Genomic DNA, 8100 nt, shown 5'->3' with positions numbered 1-8100 from the left:
ACTGCCTGGCGAACAGTAAAAGTAGAGTAGAAGTCTTTTTTTGCTCGTGATGTTCTGTTTTCAGTTGGTTCAGACAATGTTATATGAAAAGTTTTATTTAGTTTTAAGCTATTCTGTATGAGTTGCATTGCTTTTGGGATTCTACATTCTAGCAGATACGCATTGAGTAATTTTACCATCAATTTTTTTCGATATATATTTCTGAGTAACATAGATAGCGTGCAACATGGCGACAGTAAATTTTCAAGTCCGGAAGAATTGTTTAGTTGATGAAAACTCAAGTATGTTACATTGTAACATAATAAAGTTGGACCGAATTGTTGATCACATGCCAGAACAAGATTATGAATATATTTAGTTCTAGTGTTCATAATCAATGGTTCAATCGTATAGTACCTTGCGTCATTTGGCATTATAGAACATGATTAATTGATTATGAACACTTTCGAATACCAAAATGCACATTACTTAGCAATAAAGCGCAATAAACTTTATTTTAGTATGAATTTAAGCATCAAGTTTAGTCCCAGGTACATGACGAGCTTATCTATAACCTGAGTTTGTAGAACTTTGATTAAGTTTGAAAGTTCAGCCTATTACATCATCTTAGCAAAGTTAAAATATAGTCTAAAATTACCAAATTGTACACACCACTTAAACAATATATAAAGTAAATGGAGCTGAAAATGCCTTCAACCTCAATTGGCTAAACAAACAAATTAAATTACAACCTCTAAAATAAAACATTGCATTGCCATTTGCCGCTAGCTGTTAATCACATTCAGTGAAAAGAACAATCAAAACCACCACCTAAACTCCAAAACCAACCAAAATCACACTTTTGGATATAAAGTGGGCAAGGGAAGTAGGGATGAGGTTCTTGTGCCTGTGGTCTCTTGTCAATCAAGAAACATAGAGCAGTCCCATTTCCATCTCAAGGTAAGTTTACCAGAAAAGGTATTCCCAGTCACGGCATGCGAAGCTGAGGCTGGAGGATATGAAGTCTTCAATGGCGACAACAAAGTGGGAAGTGTTTAGACAAATGGGAATCCTCAGAAAGTTCATGCCTTAAGGGTGCTCATTCATGTTACTCATGATGCTCCTCTATCATAAAATGCAAGAAGCTGCTTAATGTGATTATGCCATGCAGCTACATTTTGCCCATCCACTGTCACCCAGTCAACAACCGTCGATGCTGGTTGCTCCCACCATTCATCAAGCTGCATAAAAAGGTTAAAAATCAGGGATTTAAATGGAAATTGCAAAGGGGATATGAAAAAAACCAGCAATTCTGGTGAATTTTCTTTATTCATCCATGTGTATGACACTTTGCTAAACAAATATGCAACAGGAAATTGTGGCAAAAGTTTTCCAGAGAGAAATTTGGAAACTGCATGAACCCATCCTATAATTTTTCATCTCAACTTCAATTATTATATTAACTTGATCAGTAATAATAACAGTGGTAACTCACCAAACCCCTGACATATTTACAAGCTTCCAAGCTCTGCTGAGCATTCAAAACACCAGCCTTAAGTTCAGGCAACCATTTCTCCATAACGGTCTTGTCTTGTTCTGCAGCCAAACTCGGAATAATTTTTTGTCCTACATCAATACATCAAATGTCAATAAAGAAGAAAAAAGAGCATTCAATTTCTGAAGGTATGTATCTGAAAAGGATGGAAAAGGCAAGTTATCCTGACCTTCCAATTAACTGATAAAAAAAAGAAAAATCGAATTTACATGTTAAATTCTGGCGTTAGATACAATATTTACCTTTCATATTCCTGTTGAACACAATAAGCATGGTTTAACAAAGCATGACCACTTTGAACAAGATCCCTTCTAATGTGAACAAGATTAATAGCCTTTAATAAATCTTCCAACACACAAGCTTCAGAGCCACGAAGTTTCAGACAGAACTCCAGGGACTCCAACACAGATGCTAGACCAGCATCTGAACCCTCCAGGCCTGTCCACCCCACATTTAACAAGAGATTAATTTACCACACTATATATATATATATATACAATTTCTCTTCAAATTACATGAAACAGTAATACATAGACTTGAAACAATAAAAATAAGATATATATTGTTATACAAAGTTAATACCCTATTTACTCATGCTATAGGAATTACCTGATCGCAAGTCAATAAAATAGACTATGTTGAACATCATACCAACCTCAAATTCAAGTGACAATTTTATTTCACCCAAAACAATTTACATAATTGATAATGCATGAGATCCTAACTCCAAGTCTCCAAAACACTTAATAATCAGAGACATCTCACATAGCCAATTGGGAATGCAAAACAGTAATACACATACCAGCTGGATACTGAAGGGTAGCTGAAACACAGCATATAGATGGAATCGCTGATGGATCCCGAGCACCTGCTCTTGCTGTTAAAATTGCTGCATTCATTTCTGCATTTGCAATTGCTTCCTGCCCTGATGATCCACTGGCCCCCATGGCTTCTAGCAGTGCCTAAGTGAACCAGTATTGAAGATAAAGTTATGTTGAAGCATGACACAATATGAGACGATTAAATACCTAATGCAACTCTTTCCACAACAAAACAACAAACATAGCCTTCTCCCACTCACTAGGTGGTGGGGTTGGCTCTATATGGGTCAAGCCAAGTCATAATCTTCTGTCATGAACTATATCTCTATAAACAATTTATATCAAAAGGCTCTTTTTAATAATTCAACTTACAGTTTTTCTAGGTCTTCCTTTACATCTAATTTTTTATTCTCATCTATCTGGTTCACTCTCCTTACCAGGGCCTCTATCGGTTTCCTTTGTTCAACAGAGGAATCTACAAGCTGAGATTCCACTATCTACTCAACAATAGGGGCAACCGCAAGTGTTTTCAGGTGCACTCATACCTAATTCTATCTCTTCTAGTATGGCCACCCTAAAAATTACCCCTCAACTAGTTTAGCCTATCTGAATAATGAACATATCTTTAAGTGAGTCATGTTCCTAAAGGTGTTAAGAAAAGTTAGGTGTATCTGATCACTCTTGTTGCTTTCTTGATTTTATTTATTCATGTTCCTTGTTTTAAACTTCAATGAACTCAGAACTTTGAATACCAAAATGTCGAGATGGGACATCAAAAAGAAACTCCATCTATCAAATTACCATGCATCAACCAACAAGTGGGGGAAAAAATTTCTGTTGAAACATTATAAACCTGTGGGGAAGAAGGAAGCATGTAGAGGCTATTATCAGGACACCGACAAAAGGTAGACACTTCCTTCTCAATAAGATCTTTTGCACTATTTGAAGTCTCAACAACAACAGCACATGCTGGAATTATAGTGCTTGCAGCATACTCCCTAGCAGTTAATGGTTGCTGACCCCAAAACAATGCAGCATCCTGCAATATGTGATTAACAAGGGGGTAAAATAAAAATTCAAAGAACTATTTTTCCCTAAAAAATAGAAACGGGGAAAAATATACACTGCAAAAAGACAATGTGTCAGAAGCAAGGGATATGAATTCCATGCCAAGTACCAACACTGTACATAAACTTCGCTAATATCGATCATCTCAACAGTCAATGCAAATATTGGCCAATTAAGTTGGAAAAAGTGATCATCTTAGGATTCTAACAAGGTAACAGCACCACCCAAGGATGAACAATAAAGATACCAGAGTTTCACTTATACAGGAAAGATGGAAATAGTGGAATTTACCTTATTTGCGTTAAGTAATGCTGTATATATGGTCTCAAGTTCTGATCTTCGAGCATCAAACTCTTCGATCTTTTTCCACTTTTTTTTCAGAGAATCTTCAGCTTCCTTCCTCTCAGCGCACAACTTATTCAGGCGTTGTATTTCAGACATCAGGGTATTTAGGCTTGCCTTTAAACCAGCAACTTCTCTTTCCTTGGCCCAAACATCAAGCTGAAAATAGGAACCATATAAAGAAATGGAATATTTAAATGCTTAAATTCTTAAATTAAATAGGAAAATCTAATCAGGTAATGAAAATGGGATCCTAAATAATTTAAATGAAAATGCCATAACCAAGGATTCAATCAACCCTGAAACATATAAGGTGGTAAATTCTTATTTCTCCTGCTTTAAATGGAGAATATAGAATTGAACATTTTTGCTAAACCCAATTTAAGTCATAATAACCACAACAATAAATACTAGATGAGTGATGTAGTATCTAAAAAATATTCATAAACATTCTCCAAAATAATAAATTAAAGTAAAAATACATATGTTAAATGTCTTGAAAACTTAAAAAGCAATCAATTCTTCCCTAATTAGAAAGATATTTAGGAGGGGGTGTGGGGGCGCTTGCGCGTGCGCGCACATGATACTTTGTAACACTTTCTATCTAGGTAAAAATGTAACTAATGGACTTTATGTTTTGAAGAGAAGACCTCAAGTTGCCTAAGACTTCCAACATTCTGAGACGTGCTTCCAATACCAATTGAGCGTGATGGAACATCAGTGCCACCATACAGACGTTTCATAAGTTTCTCGGACAAGTCCTTTGCCTCAGCAGCCTTGTTTAATGCATCTTCGGTAGCCAAAAATTGCTGAACATGAGCTTTCTGTAAACAGAGATAGAACACTAGCTAAGTAATTCCCCTTATGAAGTTAAGTTGTGCAGTTCAAGGCAGAATATAGACCTGTCTCTCAAGAAGCTGATTTTGACTTCCTCCTGGAGGCACATCAACTCCAATCTTTCCATTGCCATAAAGTTGATACTGTAAAGGAGAGCTCCCATCAGAAGTGGAAACATCCATCACTATGTTATTTTCATATTTGTACCTGATTGAAAGATTCAAGTTTGAATTTATAACAGCTATACAAGAAAATGCCATAGCCGAGCGAAATGTTGAAGGTAGTACTATATGAATGTTCAATCCAGAACAAGTTCACAAATTAACTAACAACAATTATTCAATAATTGTTATAAAAAAATAACTAGAAGCTAGAAGCCCTAGAACAGAACAAAGCCCTAGATCCTGAGCAAAAGGGGGACAAGGGCACACCGAAGAGATGACAGGTGGAACAGAGATAGCGCCGGCGACGATAGAACAGAGCTGCTCGACGGAAAAAGGAGGCGAGCCCGGCGACGATGGAACCGAGCTGCGCGACGGTGCTTTCAAAGCTGAAACAGTAGCTGCACGATGGTGGAACAGAGCTGCACGATACCGACGGTGGCTTCAAAGCTCGTTTCGGCGACGGCGGCGGGAGATGGACGATGACGGAGAAAGGAAGGAGGAGCTTGAGGGTGATGGGAGGGATGAGTTCGCGTTTAGCCGTCTTGTGGAGCCAAGGTTGCTGGGTTGGGTAATTGGCTAGGGCATCCCAACAAAACGATGGAGATTGAAACTTTCGGCGGCGGGAATGAGAAGGTTTCTGAATCAGATGAAGAACAATTTTGATTTTTTATTTTTTTAATATGTTTAACACAGAAAAAGAACAATTTTGATTCTTTATTTTTTTAATATGTTTTTGTTTTATTGTTTTAATTATTTGAAACTATAAAATTAGGATTAATTAAATTTTAAAATTTGATTAATTTAAAAGGATATTTTTGTCTAATCAAATAAAAAAAGGATGTTTAAGTCTTTTTATAAAATTAAATAAATAAATACTTTTTATTTTTATTTAATTAAAAGGGTGTTTTAGTAAAAGTGGTGATATACTATATATTTTAAAAAAAAAAATAAATGCTGACGTGGAAAATAAATTCCACATGTCTTATTGTTATTTGTCCATATCTTAAACGTATCGGTACGTATTAATTTATCATCGGACCGTAGCAAACACCTTATTATTATTATTATTATTATTATTATTATTATTATTATTATTATAAATAAAGGGATGCATAATCCTTGGTTATATATGGTTAAGTGCCGGTATGTAGCCAATGAGTAATAGCTCAAATGACATAGTCTCTTCATACTCAATTAAGAGGTTGCGGGTTCGAGTTTCCTATCTTTGGTAAAAAAAAGTGTCGGTATGCAAATGTGGACCTAAATAAGGTCCATAACTCTGTGGATGCATTTTTATCCATTTCAAGCTCTAAAATAACTTTTATCAAAGTCTTTTTTTTAATAACTAATATTGAAAGCATAAATATAGACTAAATTTTTATTTTGGTCCCTAAAATTTACATAATTATTTATTTTGATTTTTAAAATTTAAATTTTTTTATAATAATGTCCCAAATACAAGTTTAAATACTTATTTTCTTTCTGCCATGTTAAATGTTGTAATAACTAGCAACAAATAGGTCACCAACTTTTAGCTTCTTACATGGTCTTCCAACTTCTCAACCTTCCATGTTAGGTTCATCTTTAATTTATCATTGGTACTAGAAGAATTTGTTCTTTTAGTACCTTCATCTTGCTCAATATTAACCCAAATAAATAGACTTCACAAACTTTTTCTCTTGTCTAAAATGATCCAATCAAAGAGAAAATGAACAAAGCAAACAAGAACGAACAAAGGAAATGATCATAGTTTTAACTTACATTATAATTGGGATATTAAAAAAAAAAACTTGTTTGAATTTGATTCTGTTCTAAACTACTGCAAAACTGAACGTCAACCATACCCACACTATTCCAACACTCTCATACTTTTGCTTTGATTTTGTGACTTCAACCACTCTAAAAAAATTGAATAGAGTTTTCAACTGAAGTGTTCTTATCTCTCATCATAGTTTTTCAACTACAACTTAATAATGATGAACGAAAAATTCTCAACAATAAGAAGAATAAGAAGAAAAAAAAGAAGAATAACAAGAAGAGAAGAAGAAGGAGGATGAAAAAGACTGTAACTATAATAAATTATAAGAATAAATTAGGGTTTTAAGAATCACATTGGATCTAAAAACAAATTTTACCACGTTAGCTAATCATTGCAGCGTCCATCGTGATAAGAAAGAGTCATATCATCACTCTATTTGCCGACTCAATATTAAAAAAGGTTAATAGACCAAAATAGTGTCTAAACCTATATTTGGAGTACTACTACAAAAAAAAATTAAATTTTATACACCAAAATAAATAATTTTATGAATCTAAGGGATTAAAATAAAAATTTAATCAGCAAATATATACCGAAAACTTATAACATTTTTTGTTGAATTTATTAAGAAATAGATATAGCACATTAAAAAAAATACAAATGTTGTTCTTAAGTAAATTCAGTATTGAATTGAATGTTTAGAAAATTTTAATAGTTAAATTGCAGATTATTCAATTTAATTGGATATAATAATGCATTAATATTGATTGACATGCATATTTTAGGAGTTCGAAGAAAATAATTTATATTTTTTAAAAAATTCTTCAAACAAAAATGCAGATAACCTATATTGTAAATAGGACAGATTTACGTTCAGAAGTGTAGGAGCAAATGTCTCTATTAAAATTTTATAGATAGAATTATATATAGTATATGAGATAAAAATAAAAATACGTAGTTGCACTATTTATAATAATATCATATTGATATAAAAATAATTAAATAATAATAAAAAGATAATTAAAAATTAAGTCAGTAATTTAAATTTAAGTACTAAAAGCATAATTCTTTTATACTCTTTAAAATTCTAATTCTCTTCTCTTATTATTAGTCCTTGACTTTTTGTCTTCTAATAAGACTCATTAACTTCATTCTTTAATTTTTTTTATTCCATTAAAGATTTACTTTTATTTTTTTATATTTTTTAATTCATTCAATTATTTTATATTTTATTTTATAGTTATATTATTGTATATTTTTTTATTACATGGTTAAATATTATTGAATAATAAGATTCATTAGTAATTTAAATTTTGAAATATAATAATATTAATGAACAAGAAAGAACAGTTAAAATGAAAAATAAGACCCAAATATATGAATATTTATTGATATTTTTCCTTTTAAAGTTAATTCTACTTTTGTTAGTAATAACGATAATAATTAAACAAAATTCAATTATAAATATTATAAAAATTTGATTTCGTAATCTTATAAAAGATAAATTTTTAAATGATTATTTAGTAACATATATAAAAAATAAAACATTTAATTATATTAATAATAAAATAATTA

General features: G+C 32.2%; 1 pseudogene; it reads right to left on the bottom strand.

Moving 5' to 3' along the window:
- Positions 1-848: 848 nt before the first annotated feature.
- Positions 849-5745, bottom strand: LOC107460913 (AUGMIN subunit 5-like; annotated as a pseudogene).
- Between the last annotated feature and the right edge of the window lie 2355 nt (positions 5746-8100).

This window comes from Arachis duranensis, chromosome 8 (genome assembly GCF_000817695.3).
Source record: "Arachis duranensis cultivar V14167 chromosome 8, aradu.V14167.gnm2.J7QH, whole genome shotgun sequence".
In the NCBI taxonomy this organism is placed as follows: domain Eukaryota; kingdom Viridiplantae; phylum Streptophyta; class Magnoliopsida; order Fabales; family Fabaceae; genus Arachis; species Arachis duranensis.
The sequence above is the reverse complement of the archived record's forward strand: the minus strand, read 5'-3'. Positions and strand labels throughout refer to the sequence as shown.